This window comes from Oreochromis aureus, linkage group 3, assembly GCF_013358895.1.
Source record: "Oreochromis aureus strain Israel breed Guangdong linkage group 3, ZZ_aureus, whole genome shotgun sequence".
Lineage (NCBI taxonomy): Eukaryota > Metazoa > Chordata > Actinopteri > Cichliformes > Cichlidae > Oreochromis > Oreochromis aureus.
In genome coordinates, this window is record NC_052944.1 from 37396450 (window position 1) to 37417547 (window position 21098).

At 44.5% G+C, this 21098-nt stretch overlaps 21 non-coding genes across 21 annotated transcripts; all 21 read left to right on the top strand.

Moving 5' to 3' along the window:
* The first annotated feature begins 352 nt into the window (after window positions 1-352).
* trnae-uuc lies at window positions 353-424 on the top strand. The gene has a single exon. It is a non-coding gene; the product is annotated as a tRNA-Glu (tRNA).
* Window positions 425-1156: 732 nt separating this feature from the next.
* Window positions 1157-1236, top strand: trnal-uag. Its single transcript has one exon. It is a non-coding gene; the product is annotated as a tRNA-Leu (tRNA).
* A 1539-nt stretch (window positions 1237-2775) lies between these two features.
* On the top strand, window positions 2776-2847 carry trnae-uuc. Its single transcript has one exon. It is a non-coding gene; the product is annotated as a tRNA-Glu (tRNA).
* Window positions 2848-4640: 1793 nt separating this feature from the next.
* trnal-aag lies at window positions 4641-4722 on the top strand. The gene has a single exon. It is a non-coding gene; the product is annotated as a tRNA-Leu (tRNA).
* A 477-nt stretch (window positions 4723-5199) lies between these two features.
* Window positions 5200-5271, top strand: trnae-uuc. Its single transcript has one exon. It is a non-coding gene; the product is annotated as a tRNA-Glu (tRNA).
* Window positions 5272-6004: 733 nt separating this feature from the next.
* Window positions 6005-6084, top strand: trnal-uag. The gene has a single exon. It is a non-coding gene; the product is annotated as a tRNA-Leu (tRNA).
* Window positions 6085-7063: 979 nt separating this feature from the next.
* On the top strand, window positions 7064-7145 carry trnal-aag. Its single transcript has one exon. It is a non-coding gene; the product is annotated as a tRNA-Leu (tRNA).
* Window positions 7146-7623: 478 nt separating this feature from the next.
* Window positions 7624-7695, top strand: trnae-uuc. The gene has a single exon. It is a non-coding gene; the product is annotated as a tRNA-Glu (tRNA).
* Window positions 7696-8428: 733 nt separating this feature from the next.
* trnal-uag lies at window positions 8429-8510 on the top strand. The gene has a single exon. It is a non-coding gene; the product is annotated as a tRNA-Leu (tRNA).
* Window positions 8511-10840: 2330 nt separating this feature from the next.
* Window positions 10841-10920, top strand: trnal-uag. Its single transcript has one exon. It is a non-coding gene; the product is annotated as a tRNA-Leu (tRNA).
* A 977-nt stretch (window positions 10921-11897) lies between these two features.
* On the top strand, window positions 11898-11979 carry trnal-aag. Its single transcript has one exon. It is a non-coding gene; the product is annotated as a tRNA-Leu (tRNA).
* A 471-nt stretch (window positions 11980-12450) lies between these two features.
* On the top strand, window positions 12451-12522 carry trnae-uuc. Its single transcript has one exon. It is a non-coding gene; the product is annotated as a tRNA-Glu (tRNA).
* A 739-nt stretch (window positions 12523-13261) lies between these two features.
* Window positions 13262-13341, top strand: trnal-uag. The gene has a single exon. It is a non-coding gene; the product is annotated as a tRNA-Leu (tRNA).
* A 984-nt stretch (window positions 13342-14325) lies between these two features.
* On the top strand, window positions 14326-14407 carry trnal-aag. Its single transcript has one exon. It is a non-coding gene; the product is annotated as a tRNA-Leu (tRNA).
* Window positions 14408-14885: 478 nt separating this feature from the next.
* Window positions 14886-14957, top strand: trnae-uuc. The gene has a single exon. It is a non-coding gene; the product is annotated as a tRNA-Glu (tRNA).
* Window positions 14958-15690: 733 nt separating this feature from the next.
* On the top strand, window positions 15691-15771 carry trnal-uag. Its single transcript has one exon. It is a non-coding gene; the product is annotated as a tRNA-Leu (tRNA).
* A 982-nt stretch (window positions 15772-16753) lies between these two features.
* On the top strand, window positions 16754-16835 carry trnal-aag. The gene has a single exon. It is a non-coding gene; the product is annotated as a tRNA-Leu (tRNA).
* A 1276-nt stretch (window positions 16836-18111) lies between these two features.
* trnal-uag lies at window positions 18112-18191 on the top strand. The gene has a single exon. It is a non-coding gene; the product is annotated as a tRNA-Leu (tRNA).
* Window positions 18192-19174: 983 nt separating this feature from the next.
* Window positions 19175-19256, top strand: trnar-acg. Its single transcript has one exon. It is a non-coding gene; the product is annotated as a tRNA-Leu (tRNA).
* Window positions 19257-19736: 480 nt separating this feature from the next.
* On the top strand, window positions 19737-19808 carry trnae-uuc. The gene has a single exon. It is a non-coding gene; the product is annotated as a tRNA-Glu (tRNA).
* Window positions 19809-20542: 734 nt separating this feature from the next.
* Window positions 20543-20622, top strand: trnal-uag. Its single transcript has one exon. It is a non-coding gene; the product is annotated as a tRNA-Leu (tRNA).
* Window positions 20623-21098: the final 476 nt, after the last annotated feature.

Genomic DNA, 21098 nt, shown 5'->3' on the forward strand with positions numbered 1-21098 from the left:
AGAGCAATTCTTCCAAACCATATTAGTCAGGGTGCTGTAAAGTCGTTTACGACTTGCATGTATTCGTGTCTTTTTATTCACGGTGTCATCACTGACTAGTTAGTGGACTTCCCCGCATGCCACTCAAGTGTGCTTCAAGTCCAGTCCACTCCCTTGTAAAGTGCTTTTGACCAGAACCTGCAACCGCTGGAGAACTGATTAAGGTGCTGCTATGTTGGTCTCACCAAGGCTGCAGAGTGAGAAGACTGTCCTTGACTTCATGACAGTGGAGCACTCCCATATAGTCTAGCGATTAGAATTCCTGGTTCTCACCCAGGAACACGGCAGTGACAGTGGCGCACTACTTAACCAGTCCCATATGGTCTAGCGGTTAGGATTCCTGGTTTTCACCCAGGCGGTCCGGGTTCAACTCCCGGTATGGGAACATGTCTTTAATGTGGCCCCAAAGCCAATGTGTTCTTTTGCGCTAATCCTGGCTGAAGTCAACCATCAGGCAAAGCAACAAACCTCTGGCTAAGCACATGGTATAAAACAGCCAACTGTTCAGATCAGGACTCTACAGTCCAGTAACTTTCAATGATGAAGATGTACACATCCTGGACAAGCAGGGGAGTCTAGGTGGAAAGCAAACGACCATCTTTAAACCAGGGAGGGGAATTAAGGGTACATCTTTCACCATCTTACAATGCTTGACTCTCATTCCTTGACTCTCTGTGAATGGTAATCCTGCCTGTTGATCAGTGGTTATGACAAGTTGCATATCGACAATGATGAAACTGAGCCAAGAGCCCATTGTTAGTCAGGGTTGATGAACAGTTTGGCGTATTATGTACATGTACTCTTTATAAAGTTGGGGAGACTCGTTCCACTTTGTATTGCACATTTTCAAGCTCTAATATTTCGCTGCTGTATCGGTAGTGTGGTTGTGTCGTCTACGGATCTGGGTGAAGAGTCCAGTCTCCTCACACGTGTGGGTTGAAATCCCATTGCTGCAATAAGATTTTAACCAGAATAGGCAGATATTTTGTATCCAAAAGTATTAAACATGTTTTTCTACAACAGTAAGAGCATTACTGAATGTTCTGGGGTTCTATTTTGTGTTGCACTTTTCAATTTTTACTGTCTAGATTTTTGCAATGAGCTTCTTACTCGCGATGGTAGCATGACCGAGCGGTCTAAGGTGCTGGATTTAGGCTCCAGTCTCTTGGGGCGTGGGTTCGAATCCCACTGCTGCCATAGCCTTCAGGTTCTTTTTGTGTTTGTCCCATGCCTTACCAATAAATTCTACGGGATGCAGTGGAAATCAAATCTGTTACAGAATGTCCGTCAAGTGCAAACATGCAGCAATGTCATCAAGAGCAATTCTTCCAAACCACATTAGTCAGGGTGCTGTTAAGTGTTGTGGAGGTTGTCCATTCAATAAAGCCTGCACACAAGCGGTGATCGGTAGCTAGCATTCTTTAATAAAAAGAAGAACGGACACCAAGCTTGGTGAGGGAATGCATCATCGCGGGGCAAACAATGGGCAGTGTCCCTAACTGAGCCTAGCATGGCCTTCAGTTAAATACCTCTTACAGGAACAAAAGGCAGTACACAGCTCTTTTCACACCTTTGGTCCCCCCACCCCCAAAGAAAGTTTCACACTCCTTGCTACCTCTTACAGTGGAGAAAGAGACAAAAGACTCCCCCCACTCTGGGTCCTTTGTGTGTGAATGCTTCCTCCAACTTCCTGACATACCATCTGTTACCAGTATGAGTGTGAGAGACATGCTAAAATCCAGTGGCACCAAGGTATTATACAATCAAATAATGTGATTATACATAAATAAAAGAAATTCTTCTGCAAAAGTCATTTATAACGTGCAGATGTTTCATGTCTTTTTATTAACAGTCTCATTACTGACTGGTTAGTGGACTTCCCGCATGCCACTCAAGTGTGCTTCAAGTCCACCGCATTGTAAGGTGTTAGGTTGTGTGGTCTACGGATCTGGGTTCAGACTCCAGGCTCCTCATACATGTGGGTTGAAACCCTATTGCTGCAATAAGATTTTAACCAGGGCAGGCAGATGCTATTGTATCCAAAAACATTCAGGCAAGTATTAAACATGTTCTTCTACAACAGTAAGAGCATTACTGAATGTTCTGGGCATCTAGTTTGTGTTGCACTTTTTCAATTTTTACTGTCTAGATTTTTGCGATGGGGTTCTTGGTCGCAGTGGTAGCATGACCGAGCGGTCTAAGGTGCTGGATTAAGGCTCCAGTCTCTTCGGAGGCGTGGGTTGAGTCCCACTGCTGCCATAGTGTTCTAACGGCAATGTTCTTTTCGTTTTGGCTCCATCCCCTACCAATAAATTGTAAGGGCTGCAGTGGAAATCAAATCTTTTGTAGAATGTCTGTCAAGTCCAAACATGCAGGAATCTCATCCAGAGCAATTCTTCCAAACCATATTAGTCAGGGTGCTGTAAAGTCGTTTACGACTTGCATGTATTTCGTGTCTTTTATTCACGGTGTCATCACTGACTAGTTAGTGGACTTCCCGCATGCCACTCAAGTGTGCTTCAAGTCCAGTCCACTCCCTTGTAAAGTGCTTTTGACCAGAACCTGCAACCGCTGGAGAACTGATTAAGGTGCTGCTATGTTGGTCTCACCAAGGCTGCAGAGTGAGAAGACTGTCCTTGACTTCATGACAGTGGAGCACTCCCATATAGTCTAGCGATTAGAATTCCTGGTTCTCACCCAGGAACACGGCAGTGACAGTGGCGCACTACTAACCAGTCCCATATGGTCTAGCGGTTAGGATTCCTGGTTTTCACCCAGGCGGTCCGGGTTCAACTCCCGGTATGGGAACATGTCTTTAATGTGGCCCAAAGCCAATGTGTTCTTTTGCGCTAATCCTGGCTGAAGTCAACCATCAGGCAAAGCAACAAACCTCTGGCTAAGCACATGGTATAAAACAGCCAACTGTTCAGATCAGGACTCTACAGTCCAGTAACTTTCAATGATGAAGATGTACACATCCTGGACAAGCAGGGGAGTCTAGGTGGAAAGCAAGCGACCATCTTTAAACCAAGGGAGGGGAATTAAGGGTACATCTTTCACCATCTTACAATGCTTGACTCTCATTCCTTGACTCTCTGTGAATGGTAATCCTGCCTGTTGATCAGTGGTTATGACAAGTTGCATATCGACAATGATGAAACTGAGCCAAGAGCCCATTGTTAGTCAGGGTTGATGAACAGTTTGGCGTATTATGTACATGTACTCTTTATAAAGTTGGGGAGACTCGTTCCACTTTGTATTGCACATTTTCAAGCTCTAATATTTCGCTGCTGTATCGGTAGTGTGGTTGTGTCGTCTCACGGATCTGGGTGAAGAGTCCAGTCTCCTCACACGTGTGGGTTGAAATCCCATTGCTGCAATAAGATTTTAACCAGAATAGGCAGATATTTTGTATCCAAAAGTATTAAACATGTTTTTCTACAACAGTAAGAGCATTACTGAATGTTCTGGGGTTCTATTTTGTGTTGCACTTTTTCAATTTTACTGTCTAGATTTTTGCAATGAGCTTCTTACTCGCGATGGTAGCATGACCGAGCGGTCTAAGGTGCTGGATTTAGGCTCCAGTCTCTTCGGGGCGTGGGTTGAATCCCACTGCTGCCATAGCCTTCAGGTTCTTTTGTGTTTGTCCCATGCCTTACCAATAAATTCTACGGGATGCAGTGGAAATCAAATCTGTTACAGAATGTCCGTCAAGTGCAAACATGCAGCAATGTCATCAAGAGCAATTCTTCCAAACCACATTAGTCAGGGTGCTGTTAAGTGTTGTGGAGGTTGTCCATTCAATAAAGCCTGCACACAAGCGGTGATCGGTAGCTAGCATTCTTTAATAAAAGAAGAACGGACACCAAGCTTGGTGAGGGAATGCATCATCATGGGGCAAACAATGGGCAGTGTCCCTAACTGAGCCTAGCATGGCCTTCAGTTAAATACCTCTTACAGGAACAAAAGGCAGTACACAGCTCTTTTCACACCTTTGGTCCCCCCACCCCCAAAGAAAGTTTCACACTCCTTGCTACCTCTTACAGTGGAGAAAGAGACAAAAGACTCCCCCCCCACTCTGGGTCCTTTGTGTGTGAATGCTTCCTCCAACTTCCTGACATACCATCTGTTACCAGTATGAGTGTGAGAGACATGCTAAAATCCAGTGGCACCAAGGTATTATACAATCAAATAATGTGATTATACATAAATAAAAGAAATTCTTCTGCAAAAGTCATTTATAACGTGCAGATGTTTCATGTCTTTTATTAACAGTCTCATTACTGACTGGGTAGTGGACTTCCCGCATGCCACTCAAGTGTGCTTCAAGTCCACCGCATTGTAAGGTGTTAGGTTGTGTGGTCTACGGATCTGGGTTCAGACTCCAGGCTCCTCATACATGTGGGTTGAAACCCTATTGCTGCAATAAGATTTTAACCAGGGCAGGCAGATGCTATTGTATCCAAAAACATTCAGGCAAGTATTAAACATGTTCTTCTACAACAGTAAGAGCATTACTGAATGTTCTGGGCATCTAGTTTGTGTTGCACTTTTTCAATTTTTACTGTCTAGATTTTTGCGATGGGGTTCTTGGTCGCAGTGGTAGCATGACGAAGCGGTCTAAGGTGCTGGATTAAGGCTCCAGTCTCTTCGGAGGCGTGGGTTCGAGTCCCACTGCTGCCATAGTGTTCTAACGGCAATGTTCTTTTCGTTTGGCTCCATCCCCTACCAATAAATTGTAAGGGCTGCAGTGGAAATCAAATCTTTTGTAGAATGTCTGTCAAGTCCAAACATGCAGGAATCTCATCCAGAGCAATTCTTCCAAACCATATTAGTCAGGGTGCTGTAAAGTCGTTTACGACTTGCATGTATTCGTGTCTTTTTATTCACGGTGTCATCACTGACTAGTTAGTGGACTTCCCGCATGCCACTCAAGTGTGCTTCAAGTCCAGTCCACTCCCTTGTAAAGTGCTTTTGACCAGAACCTGCAACCGCTGGAGAACTGATTAAGGTGCTGCTATGTTGGTCTCACCAAGGCTGCAGAGTGAGAAGACTGTCCTTGACTTCATGACAGTGGAGCACTCCCATATAGTCTAGCGATTAGAATTCCTGGTTCTCACCCAGGAACACGGCAGTGACAGTGGCGCACTACTTAACCAGTCCCATATGGTCTAGCGGTTAGGATTCCTGGTTTTCACCCAGGCGGTCCGGGTTCAACTCCCGGTATGGGAACATGTCTTTAATGTGGCCCAAAGCCAATGTGTTCTTTGCGCTAATCCTGGCTGAAGTCAACCATCAGGCAAAGCAACAAACCTCTGGCTAAGCACATGGTATAAAACAGCCAACTGTTCAGATCAGGACTCTACAGTCCAGTAACTTTCAATGATGAAGATGTACACATCCTGGACAAGCAGGGGAGTCTGGGTGGAAAGCAAACGACCATCTTTAAACCAAGGGAGGGGAATTAAGGGTACATCTTTCACCATCTTACAATGCTTGACTCTCATTCCTTGACTCTCTGTGAATGGTAATCCTGCCTGTTGATCAGTGGTTATGACAAGTTGCATATCGACAATGATGAAACTGAGCCAAGAGCCCATTGTTAGTCAGGGTTGATGAACAGTTTGGCGTATTATGTACATGTACTCTTTATAAAGTTGGGGAGACTCGTTCCACTTTGTATTGCACATTTTCAAGCTCTAATATTTCGCTGCTGTATCGGTAGTGTGGTTGTGTCGTCTCACGGATCTGGGTGAAGAGTCCAGTCTCCTCACACGTGTGGGTTGAAATCCCATTGCTGCAATAAGATTTTAACCAGAATAGGCAGATATTTTTGTATCCAAAAGTATTAAACATGTTTTCTACAACAGTAAGAGCATTACTGAATGTTCTGGGGTTCTATTTTGTGTTGCACTTTTTCAATTTTTACTGTCTAGATTTTTGCAATGAGCTTCTTACTCGCGATGGTAGCATGACCGAGCGGTCTAAGGTGCTGGATTTAGGCTCCAGTCTCTTTGGGCGTGGGTTCGAATCCCACTGCTGCCATAGCCTTCAGGTTCTTTTGTGTTTGTCCCATGCCTTACCAATAAATTCTACGGGATGCAGTGGAAATCAAATCTGTTACAGAATGTCCGTCAAGTGCAAACATGCAGCAATGTCATCAAGAGCAATTCTTCCAAACCACATTAGTCAGGGTGCTGTTAAGTGTTGTGGAGGTTGTCCATTCAATAAAGCCTGCACACAAGCGGTGATCGGTAGCTAGCATTCTTTAATAAAAAGAAGAACGGACACCAAGCTTGGTGAGGGAATGCATCATCGCGGGGCAAACAATGGGCAGTGTCCTAACTGAGCCTAGCATGGCCTTCAGTTAAATACCTCTTACAGGAACAAAAGGCAGTACACAGCTCTTTTCACACCTTTGGTCCCCCCACCCCAAAGAAAGTTTCACACTCCTTGCTACCTCTTACAGTGGAGAAAGAGACAAAGACTCCCCCCACCCACTCTGGGTCCTTTGTGTGTGAATGCTTCCTCCAACTTCCTGACATACCATCTGTTACCAGTATGAGTGTGAGAGACATGCTAAAATCCAGTGGCACCAAGGTATTATACAATCAAATAATGTGATTATACATAAATAAAAGAAATTCTTCTGCAAAAGTCATTTATAACGTGCAGATGTTTCATGTCTTTTATTAACAGTCTCATTACTGACTGGGTAGTGGACTTCCCGCATGCCACTCAAGTGTGCTTCAAGTCCACCGCATTGTAAGGTGTTAGGTTGTGTGGTCTACGGATCTGGGTTCAGACTCCAGGCTCCTCATACATGTGGGTTGAAACCCTATTGCTGCAATAAGATTTTAACCAGGGCAGGCAGATGCTATTGTATCCAAAAACATTCAGGCAAGTATTAAACATGTTCTTCTACAACAGTAAGAGCATTACTGAATGTTCTGGGCATCTAGTTTGTGTTGCACTTTTTCAATTTTACTGTCTAGATTTTTGCGATGGGGTTCTTGGTCGCAGTGGTAGCATGACCGAGCGGTCTAAGGTGCTGGATTAAGGCTCCAGTCTCTTCGGAGGCGTGGGTTCGAGTCCCACTGCTGCCATAGTGTTCTAACGGCAATGTTCTTTTCGTTTTGGCTCCATCCCCTACCAATAAATTGTAAGGGCTGCAGTGGAAATCAAATCTTTTGTAGAATGTCTGTCAAGTCCAAACATGCAGGAATCTCATCCAGAGCAATTCTTCCAAACCATATTAGTCAGGGTGCTGTAAAGTCGTTTACGACTTGCATGTATTCGTGTCTTTTTATTCACGGTGTCATCACTGACTAGTTAGTGGACTTCCCGCATGCCACTCAAGTGTGCTTCAAGTCCAGTCCACTCCCTTGTAAAGTGCTTTTGACCAGAACCTGCAACCGCTGGAGAACTGATTAAGGTGCTGCTATGTTGGTCTCACCAAGGCTGCAGAGTGAGAAGACTGTCCTTGACTTCATGACAGTGGAGCACTCCCATATAGTCTAGCGATTAGAATTCCTGGTTCTCACCCAGGAACACGGCAGTGACAGTGGCGCACTACTTAACCAGTCCCATATGGTCTAGCGGTTAGGATTCCTGGTTTTCACCCAGGCGGTCCGGGTTCAACTCCCGGTATGGGAACATGTCTTTAATGTGGCCCAAAGCCAATGTGTTCTTTGCGCTAATCCTGGCTGAAGTCAACCATCAGGCAAAGCAACAAACCTCTGGCTAAGCACATGGTATAAAACAGCCAACTGTTCAGATCAGGACTCTACAGTCCAGTAACTTTCAATGATGAAGATGTACACATCCTGGACAAGCAGGGGAGTCTAGGTGGAAAGCAAACGACCATCTTTAAACCAGGGGGGGGAATTAAGGGTACATCTTTCACCATCTTACAATGCTTGACTCTCATTCCTTGACTCTCTGTGAATGGTAATCCTGCCTGTTGATCAGTGGTTATGACAAGTTGCATATCGACAATGATGAAACTGAGCCAAGAGCCCATTGTTAGTCAGGGTTGATGAACAGTTTGGCGTATTATGTACATGTACTCTTTATAAAGTTGGGGAGACTCGTTCCACTTTGTATTGCACATTTTCAAGCTCTAATATTTCGCTGCTGTATCGGTAGTGTGGTTGTGTCGTCTCACGGATCTGGGTGAAGAGTCCAGTCTCCTCACACGTGTGGGTTGAAATCCCATTGCTGCAATAAGATTTTAACCAGAATAGGCAGATATTTTTGTATCCAAAAAGTATTAAACATGTTTTCTACAACAGTAAGAGCATTACTGAATGTTCTGGGGTTCTATTTTGTGTTGCACTTTTTCAATTTTTACTGTCTAGATTTTTGCAATGAGCTTCTTACTCGCGATGGTAGCATGACCGAGCGGTCTAAGGTGCTGGATTTAGGCTCCAGTCTCTTCGGGGGCGTGGGTTCGAATCCCACTGCTGCCATAGTCTTCAGGTTCTTTTGTGTTTGTCCCATGCCTTACCAATAAATTCTCACGGGATGCAGTGGAAATCAAATCTGTTACAGAATGTCCGTCAAGTGCAAACATGCAGCAATGTCATCAAGAGCAATTCTTCCAAACCACATTAGTCAGGGTGCTGTTAAGTGTTGTGGAGGTTGTCCATTCAATAAAGCCTGCACACAAGCGGTGATCGGTAGCTAGCATTCTTTAATAAAAGAAGAACAGACACCAAGCTTGGTGAGGGAATGCATCATCGCGGGGCAAACAATGGGCAGTGTCCCTAACTGAGCCTAGCATGGCCTTCAGTTAAATACCTCTTACAGGAACAAAAGGCAGTACACAGCTCTTTTCACACCTTTGGTCCCCCCACCCCCAAAGAAAGTTTCACACTCCTTGCTACCTCTTACAGTGGAGAAAGAGACAAAAGACTCCCCCCACTCTGGGTCCTTTGTGTGTGAATGCTTCCTCCAACTTCCTGACATACCATCTGTTACCAGTATGAGTGTGAGAGACATGCTAAAATCCAGTGGTACCAAGGTATTATACAATAAAATAATGTGATTATACATAAATAAAAGAAATTCTTCTGCAAAAGTCATTTATAACGTGCAGATGTTTCATGTCTTTTATTAACAGTCTCATTACTGACTGGTTAGTGGACTTCCCGCATGCCACTCAAGTGTGCTTCAAGTCCACCGCATTGTAAGGTGTTAGGTTGTGTGGTCTACGGATCTGGGTTCAGACTCCAGGCTCCTCATACATGTGGGTTGAAACCCTATTGCTGCAATAAGATTTTAACCAGGGCAGGCAGATGCTATTGTATCCAAAACATTCAGGCAAGTATTAAACATGTTCTTCTACAACAGTAAGAGCATTACTGAATGTTCTGGGCATCTAGTTTGTGTTGCACTTTTTCAATTTTTACTGTCTAGATTTTTGCGATGGGGTTCTTGGTCGCAATGGTAGCATGACCGGCGGTCTAAGGTGCTGGATTAAGGCTCCAGTCTCTTCGGAGGCGTGGGTTGAATCCCACTGCTGCCATAGTGTTCTAACGGCAATGTTCTTTTCGTTTTGTCTCCATCCCCTACCAATAAATTGTAAGGGCTGCAGTGGAAATCAAATCTTTTGTAGAATGTCTGTCAAGTCCAAACATGCAGGAATCTCATCCAGAGCAATTCTTCCAAACCATATTAGTCAGGGTGCTGTAAAGTCGTTTACGACTTGCATGTATTCGTGTCTTTTTATTCACGGTGTCATCACTGACTAGTTAGTGGACTTCCCGCATGCCACTCAAGTGTGCTTCAAGTCCAGTCCACTCCCTTGTAAAGTGCTTTTGACCAGAACCTGCAACCGCTGGAGAACTGATTAAGGTGCTGCTATGTTGGTCTCACCAAGGCTGCAGAGTGAGAAGACTGTCCTTGACTTCATGACAGTGGAGCACTCCCATATAGTCTAGCGATGAGAATTCCTGGTTCTCACCCAGGAACACGGCAGTGACAGTGGTGCACTACTTCCCATATGGTCTAGCGGTTAGGATTCCTGGTTTTCACCCAGGCGGTCCGGGTTCAACTCGGTATGGGAACATGTCTTTAATGTGGCCCAAAGCCAATGTGTTCTTTTGCGCTAATCCTGGCTGAAGTCAACCATCAGGCAAAGCAACAAACCTCTGGCTAAGCACATGGTATAAAACAGCCAACTGTTCAGATCAGGACTCTACAGTCCAGTAACTTTCAATGATGAAGATGTACACATCCTGGACAAGCAGGGGAGTCTAGGTGGAAAGCAAACGACCATCTTTAAACCAAGGAGGGGAATTAAGGGTACATCTTTCACCATCTTACAATGCTTGACTCTCATTCCTTGACTCTCTGTGAATGGTAATCCTGCCTGTTGATCAGTGGTTATGACAAGTTGCATATCGACAATGATGAAACTGAGCCAAGAGCCCATTGTTAGTCAGGGTTGATGAACAGTTTGGCGTATTATGTACATGTACTCTTTATAAAGTTGGGGAGACTCGTTCCACTTTGTATTGCACATTTTCAAGCTCTAATATTTCGCTGCTGTATCGGTAGTGTGGTTGTGTCGTCTACGGATCTGGGTGAAGAGTCCAGTCTCTCACACGTGTGGGTTGAAATCCCATTGCTGCAATAAGATTTTAACCAGAATAGGCAGATATTTTGTATCCAAAAGTATTAAACATGTTTTTCTACAACAGTAAGAGCATTACTGAATGTTCTGGGGTTCTATTTTGTGTTGCACTTTTTCAATTTTTACTGTCTAGATTTTTGCAATGAGCTTCTTACTCATGATGGTAGCATGACCGAGCGGTCTAAGGTGCTGGATTTAGGCTCCAGTCTCTTGGGGCGTGGGTTCGAATCCCACTGCTGCCATAGTCTTCAGGTTCTTTTTGTGTTTGTCCCATGCCTTACCAATAAATTCTACGGGATGCAGTGGAAATCAAATCTGTTACAGAATGTCCGTCAAGTGCAAACATGCAGCAATGTCATCAAGAGCAATTCTTCCAAACCACATTAGTCAGGGTGCTGTTAAGTGTTGTGGAGGTTGTCCATTCAATAAAGCCTGCACACAAGCGGTGATCGGTAGCTAGCATTCTTTAATAAAAGAAGAACAGACACCAAGCTTGGTGAGGGAATGCATCATCGCGGGGCAAACAATGGGCAGTGTCCCTAACTGAGCCTAGCATGGCCTTCAGTTAAATACCTCTTACAGGAACAAAAGGCAGTACACAGCTCTTTTCACACCTTTGGTCCCCCCACCCCAAAGAAAGTTTCACACTCCTTGCTACCTCTTACAGTGGAGAAAGAGACAAAAGACTCCCCCCACTCTGGGTCCTTTGTGTGTGAATGCTTCCTCCAACTTCCTGACATACCATCTGTTACCAGTATGAGTGTGAGAGACATGCTAAAATCCAGTGGTACCAAGGTATTATACAATAAAATAATGTGATTATACATAAATAAAAGAAATTCTTCTGCAAAAGTCATTTATAACGTGCAGATGTTTCATGTCTTTTATTAACAGTCTCATTACTGACTGGTTAGTGGACTTCCCGCATGCCACTCAAGTGTGCTTCAAGTCCACCGCATTGTAAGGTGTTAGGTTGTGTGGTCTACGGATCTGGGTTCAGACTCCAGGCTCCTCATACATGTGGGTTGAAACCCTATTGCTGCAATAAGATTTTAACCAGGGCAGGCAGATGCTATTGTATCCAAAAACATTCAGGCAAGTATTAAACATGTTCTTCTACAACAGTAAGAGCATTACTGAATGTTCTGGGCATCTAGTTTGTGTTGCACTTTTTCAATTTTACTGTCTAGATTTTTGCGATGGGGTTCTTGGTCGCAATGGTAGCATGACCGAACGGTCTAAGGTGCTGGATTAAGGCTCCAGTCTCTTCGGAGGCGTGGGTTCGAATCCCACTGCTGCCATAGTGTTCTAACGGCAATGTTCTTTTCGTTTTGTCTCCATCCCCTACCAATAAATTGTAAGGGCTGCAGTGGAAATCAAATCTTTTGTAGAATGTCTGTCAAGTCCAAACATGCAGGAATCTCATCCAGAGCAATTCTTCCAAACCATATTAGTCAGGGTGCTGTAAAGTCGTTTACGACTTGCATGTATTCGTGTCTTTTTATTCACGGTGTCATCACTGACTAGTTAGTGGACTTCCCGCATGCCACTCAAGTGTGCTTCAAGTCCAGTCCACTCCCTTGTAAAGTGCTTTTGACCAGAACCTGCAACCGCTGGAGAACTGATTAAGGTGCTGCTATGTTGGTCTCACCAAGGCTGCAGAGTGAGAAGACTGTCCTTGACTTCATGACAGTGGAGCACTCCCATATAGTCTAGCGATGAGAATTCCTGGTTCTCACCCAGGAACACGGCAGTGACAGTGGTGCACTACTTCCCATATGGTCTAGCGGTTAGGATTCCTGGTTTTCACCCAGGCGGTCCGGGTTCAACTCCCGGTATGGGAACATGTCTTTAATGTGGCCCAAAGCCAATGTGTTCTTTTGCGCTAATCCTGGCTGAAGTCAACCATCAGGCAAAGCAACAAACCTCTGGCTAAGCACATGGTATAAAACAGCCAACTGTTCAGATCAGGACTCTACAGTCCAGTAACTTTCAATGATGAAGATGTACACATCCTGGACAAGCAGGGGAGTCTAGGTGGAAAGCAAACGACCATCTTTAAACCAAGGGAGGGGGAATTAAGGGTACATCTTTCACCATCTTACAATGCTTGACTCTCATTCCTTGACTCTCTGTGAATGGTAATCCTGCCTGTTGATCAGTGGTTATGACAAGTTGCATATCGACAATGATGAAACTGAGCCAAGAGCCCATTGTTAGTCAGGGTTGATGAACAGTTTGGCGTATTATGTACATGTACTCTTTATAAAGTTGGGGAGACTCGTTCCACTTTGTATTGCACATTTTCAAGCTCTAATATTTCGCTGCTGTATCGGTAGTGTGGTTGTGTCGTCTCACGGATCTGGGTGAAGAGTCCAGTCTCCTCACACGTGTGGGTTGAAATCCCATTGCTGCAATAAGATTTTAACCAGAATAGGCAGATATTTTTGTATCCAAAAAGTATTAAACATGTTTTTTTCTACAACAGTAAGAGCATTACTGAATGTTCTGGGGTTCTATTTTGTGTTGCACTTTTTCAATTTTTACTGTCTAGATTTTTGCAATGAGCTTCTTACTCGCGATGGTAGCATGACCGAGCGGTCTAAGGTGCTGGATTTAGGCTCCAGTCTCTTGGGGCGTGGGTTCGAATCCCACTGCTGCCATAGCCTTCAGGTTCTTTTTGTGTTTGTCCCATGCCTTACCAATAAATTCTACGGGATGCAGTGGAAATCAAATCTGTGTTACAGAATGTCCGTCAAGTGCAAACATGCAGCAATGTCATCAAGAGCAATTCTTCCAAACCACATTAGTCAGGGTGCTGTTAAGTGTTGTGGAGGTTGTCCATTCAATAAAGCCTGCACACAAGCGGTGATCGGTAGCTAGCATTCTTTAATAAAAGAAGAACGGACACCAAGCTTGGTGAGGGAATGCATCATCATGGGGCAAACAATGGGCAGTGTCCCTAACTGAGCCTAGCATGGCCTTCAGTTAAATACCTCTTACAGGAACAAAAGGCAGTACACAGCTCTTTTCACACCTTTGGTCCCCCCACCCCCAAAGAAAGTTTCACACACTCCTTGCTACCTCTTACAGTGGAGAAAGAGACAAAGACTCCCCCCACCCACTCTGGGTCCTTTTGTGTGAATGCTTCCTCCAACTTCCTGACATACCATCTGTTACCAGTATGAGTGTGAGAGACATGCTAAAATCCAGTGGCACCAAGGTATTATACAATAAAATAATGTGATTATACATAAATAAAAGAAATTCTTCTGCAAAAGTCATTTATAACGTGCAGATGTTTCATGTCTTTTATTAACAGTCTCATTACTGACTGGGTAGTGGACTTCCCGCATGCCACTCAAGTGTGCTTCAAGTCCACCGCATTGTAAGGTGTTAGGTTGTGTGGTCTACGGATCTGGGTTCAGACTCCAGGCTCCTCATACATGTGGGTTGAAACCCTATTGCTGCAATAAGATTTTAACCAGGGCAGGCAGATGCTATTGTATCCAAAAACATTCAGGCAAGTATTAAACATGTTCTTCTACAACAGTAAGAGCATTACTGAATGTTCTGGGCATCTAGTTTGTGTTGCACTTTTTCAATTTTACTGTCTAGATTTTTGCGATGGGGTTCTTGGTCGCAGTGGTAGCATGACCGAGCGGTCTAAGGTGCTGGATTAAGGCTCCAGTCTCTTCGGAGGCGTGGGTTCGAGTCCCACTGCTGCCATAGTGTTCTAACGGCAATGTTCTTTTCGTTTTGGCTCCATCCCCTACCAATAAATTGTAAGGGCTGCAGTGGAAATCAAATCTTTTGTAGAATGTCTGTCAAGTCCAAACATGCAGGAATCTCATCCAGAGCAATTCTTCCAAACCATATTAGTCAGGGTGCTGTAAAGTCGTTTACGACTTGCATGTATTCGTGTCTTTTTATTCACGGTGTCATCACTGACTAGTTAGTGGACTTCCCGCATGCCACTCAAGTGTGCTTCAAGTCCAGTCCACTCCCTTGTAAAGTGCTTTTGACCAGAACCTGCAACCGCTGGAGAACTGATTAAGGTGCTGCTATGTTGGTCTCACCAAGGCTGCAGAGTGAGAAGACTGTCCTTGACTTCATGACAGTGGAGCACTCCCATATAGTCTAGCGATTAGAATTCCTGGTTCTCACCCAGGAACACGGCAGTGACAGTGGCGCACTACTTAACCAGTCCCATATGGTCTAGCGGTTAGGATTCCTGGTTTTCACCCAGGCGGTCCGGGTTCAACTCCCGGTATGGGAACATGTCTTTAATGTGGCCCAAAGCCAATGTGTTCTTTGCGCTAATCCTGGCTGAAGTCAACCATCAGGCAAAGCAACAAACCTCTGGCTAAGCACATGGTATAAAACAGCCAACTGTTCAGATCAGGACTCTACAGTCCAGTAACTTTCAATGATGAAGATGTACACATCCTGGACAAGCAGGGGAGTCTAGGTGGAAAGCAAACGACCATCTTTAAACCAAGGGAGGGGGAATTAAGGGTACATCTTTCACCATCTTACAATGCTTGACTCTCATTCCTTGACTCTCTGTGAATGGTAATCCTGCCTGTTGATCAGTGGTTATGACAAGTTGCATATCGACAATGATGAAACTGAGCCAAGAGCCCATTGTTAGTCAGGGTTGATGAACAGTTTGGCGTATTATGTACATGTACTCTTTATAAAGTTGGGGAGACTCGTTCCACTTTGTATTGCACATTTTCAAGCTCTAATATTTCGCTGCTGTATCGGTAGTGTGGTTGTGTCGCTCACGGATCTGGGTGAAGAGTCCAGTCTCCTCACACGTGTGGGTTGAAATCCCATTGCTGCAATAAGATTTTAACCAGAATAGGCAGATATTTTTGTATCCAAAAAGTATTAAACATGTTTTCTACAACAGTAAGAGCATTACTGAATGTTCTGGGGTTCTATTTTGTGTTGCACTTTTTCAATTTTACTGTCTAGATTTTTGCAATGAGCTTCTTACTCGCGATGGTAGCATGACCGAGCGGTCTAAGGTGCTGGATTTAGGCTCCAGTCTCTTCGGGGCGTGGGTTCGAATCCCACTGCTGCCATAGCCTTCAGGTTCTTTTGTGTTTGTCCCATGCCTTACCAATAAATTCTACGGGATGCAGTGGAAATCAAATCTGTTACAGAATGTCCGTCAAGTGCAAACATGCAGCAATGTCATCAAGAGCAATTCTTCCAAACCACATTAGTCAGGGTGCTGTTAAGTGTTGTGGAGGTTGTCCATTCAATAAAGCCTGCACACAAGCGGTGATCGGTAGCTAGCATTCTTTAATAAAAGAAGAACGGACACCAAGCTTGGTGAGGGAATGCATCATCGCTGGGGCAAACAATGGGCAGTGTCCCTAACTGAGCCTAGCATGGCCTTCAGTTAAATACCTCTTACAGGAACAAAAGGCAGTACACAGCTCTTTTCACACCTTTGGTCCCCCCACCCCAAAGAAAGTTTCACACTCCTTGCTACCTCTTACAGTGGAGAAAGAGACAAAGACTCCCCCCCACCCACTCTGGGTCCTTTGTGTGTGAATGCTTCCTCCAACTTCCTGACATACCATCTGTTACCAGTATGAGTGTGAGAGACATGCTAAAATCCAGTGGTACCAAGGTATTATACAATCAAATAATGTGATTATACATAAATAAAAGAAATTCTTCTGCAAAAGTCATTTATAACGTGCAGATGTTTCATGTCTTTTTATTAACAGTCTCATTACTGACTGGTTAGTGGACTTCCCGCATGCCACTCAAGTGTGCTTCAAGTCCACCGCATTGTAAGGTGTTAGGTTGTGTGGTCTACGGATCTGGGTTCAGACTCCAGGCTCCTCATACATGTGGGTTGAAACCCTATTGCTGCAATAAGATTTTAACCAGGGCAGGCAGATGCTATTGTATCCAAAAACATTCAGGCAAGTATTAAACATGTTCTTCTACAACAGTAAGAGCATTACTGAATGTTCTGGGCATCTAGTTTGTGTTGCACTTTTTCAATTTTACTGTCTAGATTTTTGCGATGGGGTTCTTGGTCGCAGTGGTAGCATGACCGAGCGGTCTAAGGTGCTGGATTAAGGCTCCAGTCTCTTCGGAGGCGTGGGTTCGAGTCCCACTGCTGCCATAGTGTTCTAACGGCAATGTTCTTTTCGTTTTGTCTCCATCCCCTACCAATAAATTGTAAGGGCTGCAGTGGAAATCAAATCTTTTGTAGAATGTCTGTCAAGTCCAAACATGCAGGAATCTCATCCAGAGCAATTCTTCCAAACCATATTAGTCAGGGTGCTGTAAAGTCGTTTACGACTTGCATGTATTCGTGTCTTTTTATTCACGGTGTCATCACTGACTAGTTAGTGGACTTCCCGCATGCCACTCAAGTGTGCTTCAAGTCCAGTCCACTCCCTTGTAAAGTGCTTTTGACCAGAACCTGCAACCGCTGGAGAACTGATTAAGGTGCTGCTATGTTGGTCTCACCAAGGCTGCAGAGTGAGAAGACTGTCCTTGACTTCATGACAGTGGAGCACTCCCATATAGTCTAGCGATTAGAATTCCTGGTTCTCACCCAGGAACACGGCAGTGACAGTGGCGCACTACTTCCCATATGGTCTAGCGGTTAGGATTCCTGGTTTTCACCCAGGCGGTCCGGGTTCAACTCCGGTATGGGAACATGTCTTTAATGTGGCCCAAAGCCAATGTGTTCTTTGCGCTAATCCTGGCTGAAGTCAACCATCAGGCAAAGCAACAAACCTCTGGCTAAGCACATGGTATAAAACAGCCAACTGTTCAGATCAGGACTCTACAGTCCAGTAACTTTCAATGATGAAGATGTACACATCCTGGACAAGCAGGGGAGTCTAGGTGGAAAGCAAACGACCATCTTTAAACCAAGGGAGGGGAATTAAGGGTACATCTTTCACCATCTTACAATGCTTGACTCTCATTCCTTGACTCTCTGTGAATGGTAATCCTGCCTGTTGATCAGTGGTTATGACAAGTTGCATATCGACAATGATGAAACTGAGCCAAGAGCCCATTGTTAGTCAGGGTTGATGAACAGTTTGGCGTATTATGTACATGTACTCTTTATAAAGTTGGGGAGACTCGTTCCACTTTGTATTGCACATTTTCAAGCTCTAATATTTCGCTGCTGTATCGGTAGTGTGGTTGTGTCGTCTCACGGATCTGGGTGAAGAGTCCAGTCTCCTCACACGTGTGGGTTGAAATCCCATTGCTGCAATAAGATTTTAACCAGAATAGGCAGATATTTTTGTATCCAAAAGTATTAAACATGTTTTTCTACAACAGTAAGAGCATTACTGAATGTTCTGGGGTTCTATTTTGTGTTGCACTTTTTCAATTTTTACTGTCTAGATTTTTGCAATGAGCTTCTTACTCATGATGGTAGCATGACCCGGCGGTCTAAGGTGCTGGATTTAGGCTCCAGTCTCTTCGGGCGTGGGTTCGAATCCCACTGCTGCCATAGCCTTCAGGTTCTTTTTTGTGTTTGTCCCATGCCTTACCAATAAATTCTACGGGATGCAGTGGAAATCAAATCTGTTACAGAATGTCCGTCAAGTGCAAACATGCAGCAATGTCATCAAGAGCAATTCTTCCAAACCACATTAGTCAGGGTGCTGTTAAGTGTTGTGGAGGTTGTCCATTCAATAAAGCCTGCACACAAGCGGTGATCGGTAGCTAGCATTCTTTAATAAAAGAAGAACAGACACCAAGCTTGGTGAGGGAATGCATCATCGCGGGGCAAACAATGGGCAGTGTCCCTAACTGAGCCTAGCATGGCCTTCAGTTAAATACCTCTTACAGGAACAAAAGGCAGTACACAGCTCTTTTCACACCTTTGGTCCCCCCACCCCAAAGAAAGTTTCACACTCCCTTGCTACCTCTTACAGTGGAGAAAGAGACAAAGACTCCCCCCAATCTGGGTCCTTTGTGTGTGAATGCTTCCTCCAACTTCCTGACATACCATCTGTTACCAGTATGAGTGTGAGAGACATGCTAAAATCCAGTGGCACCAAGGTATTATACAATCAAATAATGTGATTATACATAAATAAAAGAAATTCTTCTGCAAAAGTCATTTATAACGTGCAGATGTTTCATGTCTTTTATTAACAGTCTCATTACTGACTGGGTAGTGGACTTCCCGCATGCCACTCAAGTGTGCTTCAAGTCCACCGCATTGTAAGGTGTTGTTAGGTTGTGTGGTCTCACGGATCTGGGTTCAGACTCCAGGCTCCTCATACATGTGGGTTGAAACCCTATTGCTGCAATAAGATTTTAACCAGGGCAGGCAGATGCTATTGTATCCAAAAACATTCAGGCAAGTATTAAACATGTTCTTCTACAACAGTAAGAGCATTACTGAATGTTCTGGGCATCTAGTTTGTGTTGCACTTTTTCAATTTTTACTGTCTAGATTTTTGCGATGGGGTTCTTGGTCGCAGTGGTAGCATGACCGAGCGGTCTAAGGTGCTGGATTAAGGCTCCAGTCTCTTCGGAGGCGTGGGTTCGAGTCCCACTGCTGCCATAGTGTTCTAACGGCAATGTTCTTTTCGTTTTGGCTCCATCCCCTACCAATAAATTGTAAGGGCTGCAGTGGAAATCAAATCTTTTGTAGAATGTCTGTCAAGTCCAAACATGCAGGAATCTCATCCAGAGCAATTCTTCCAAACCATATTAGTCAGGGTGCTGTAAAGTCGCGTTTACGACTTGCATGTATTCGTGTCTTTTATTCACGGTGTCATCACTGACTAGTTAGTGGACTTCCCCGCATGCCACTCAAGTGTGCTTCAAGTCCAGTCCACTCCCTTGTAAAGTGCTTTTGACCAGAACCTGCAACCGCTGGAGAACTGATTAAGGTGCTGCTATGTTGGTCTCACCAAGGCTGCAGAGTGAGAAGACTGTCCTTGACTTCATGACAGTGGAGCACTCCCATATAGTCTAGCGATTAGAATTCCTGGTTCTCACCCAGGAACACGGCAGTGACAGTGGCGCACTACTTAACCAGTCCCATATGGTCTAGCGGTTAGGATTCCTGGTTTTCACCCAGGCGGTCCGGGTTCAACTCCCGGTATGGGAACATGTCTTTAATGTGGCCCAAAGCCAATGTGTTCTTTGCGCTAATCCTGGCTGAAGTCAACCATCAGGCAAAGCAACAAACCTCTGGCTAAGCACATGGTATAAAACAGCCAACTGTTCAGATCAGGACTCTACAGTCCAGTAACTTTCAATGATGAAGATGTACACATCCTGGACAAGCAGGGGAGTCTAGGTGGAAAGCAAACGACCATCTTTAAACCAAGGGAGGGGAATTAAGGGTACATCTTTCACCATCTTACAATGCTTGACTCTCATTCCTTGACTCTCTGTGAATGGTAATCCTGCCTGTTGATCAGTGGTTATGACAAGTTGCATATCGACAATGATGAAACTGAGCCAAGAGCCCATTGTTAGTCAGGGTTGATGAACAGTTTGGCGTATTATGTACATGTACTCTTTATAAAGTTGGGGAGACTCGTTCCACTTTGTATTGCACATTTTCAAGCTCTAATATTTCGCTGCTGTATCGGTAGTGTGGTTGTGTCGTCTCACGGATCTGGGTGAAGAGTCCAGTCTCCTCACACGTGTGGGTTGAAATCCCATTGCTGCAATAAGATTTTAACCAGAATAGGCAGATATTTTGTATCCAAAAAGTATTAAACATGTTTTTCTACAACAGTAAGAGCATTACTGAATGTTCTGGGGTTCTATTTTGTGTTGCACTTTTTCAATTTTTACTGTCTAGATTTTTGCAATGAGCTTCTTACTCATGATGGTAGCATGACCGAGCGGTCTAAGGTGCTGGATTTAGGCTCCAGTCTCTTGGGGCGTGGGTTCGAATCCCACTGCTGCCATAGTCTTCAGGTTCTTTTTGTGTTTGTCCCATGCCTTACCAATAAATTCTACGGGATGCAGTGGAAATCAAATCTGTTACAGAATGTCCGTCAAGTGCAAACATGCAGCAATGTCATCAAGAGCAATTCTTCCAAACCACATTAGTCAGGGTGCTGTTAAGTGTTGTGGAGGTTGTCCATTCAATAAAGCCTGCACACAAGCGGTGATCGGTAGCTAGCATTCTTTAATAAAAGAAGAACGGACACCAAGCTTGGTGAGGGAATGCATCATCGCGGGGCAAACAATGGGCAGTGTCCCTAACTGAGCCTAGCATGGCCTTCAGTTAAATACCTCTTACAGGAACAAAAGGCAGTACACAGCTCTTTTCACACCTTTGGTCCCCCACCCCCAAAGAAAGTTTCACACTCCCTTGCTACCTCTTACAGTGGAGAAAGAGACAAAGACCCCCACTCTGGGTCCTTTGTGTGTGAATGCT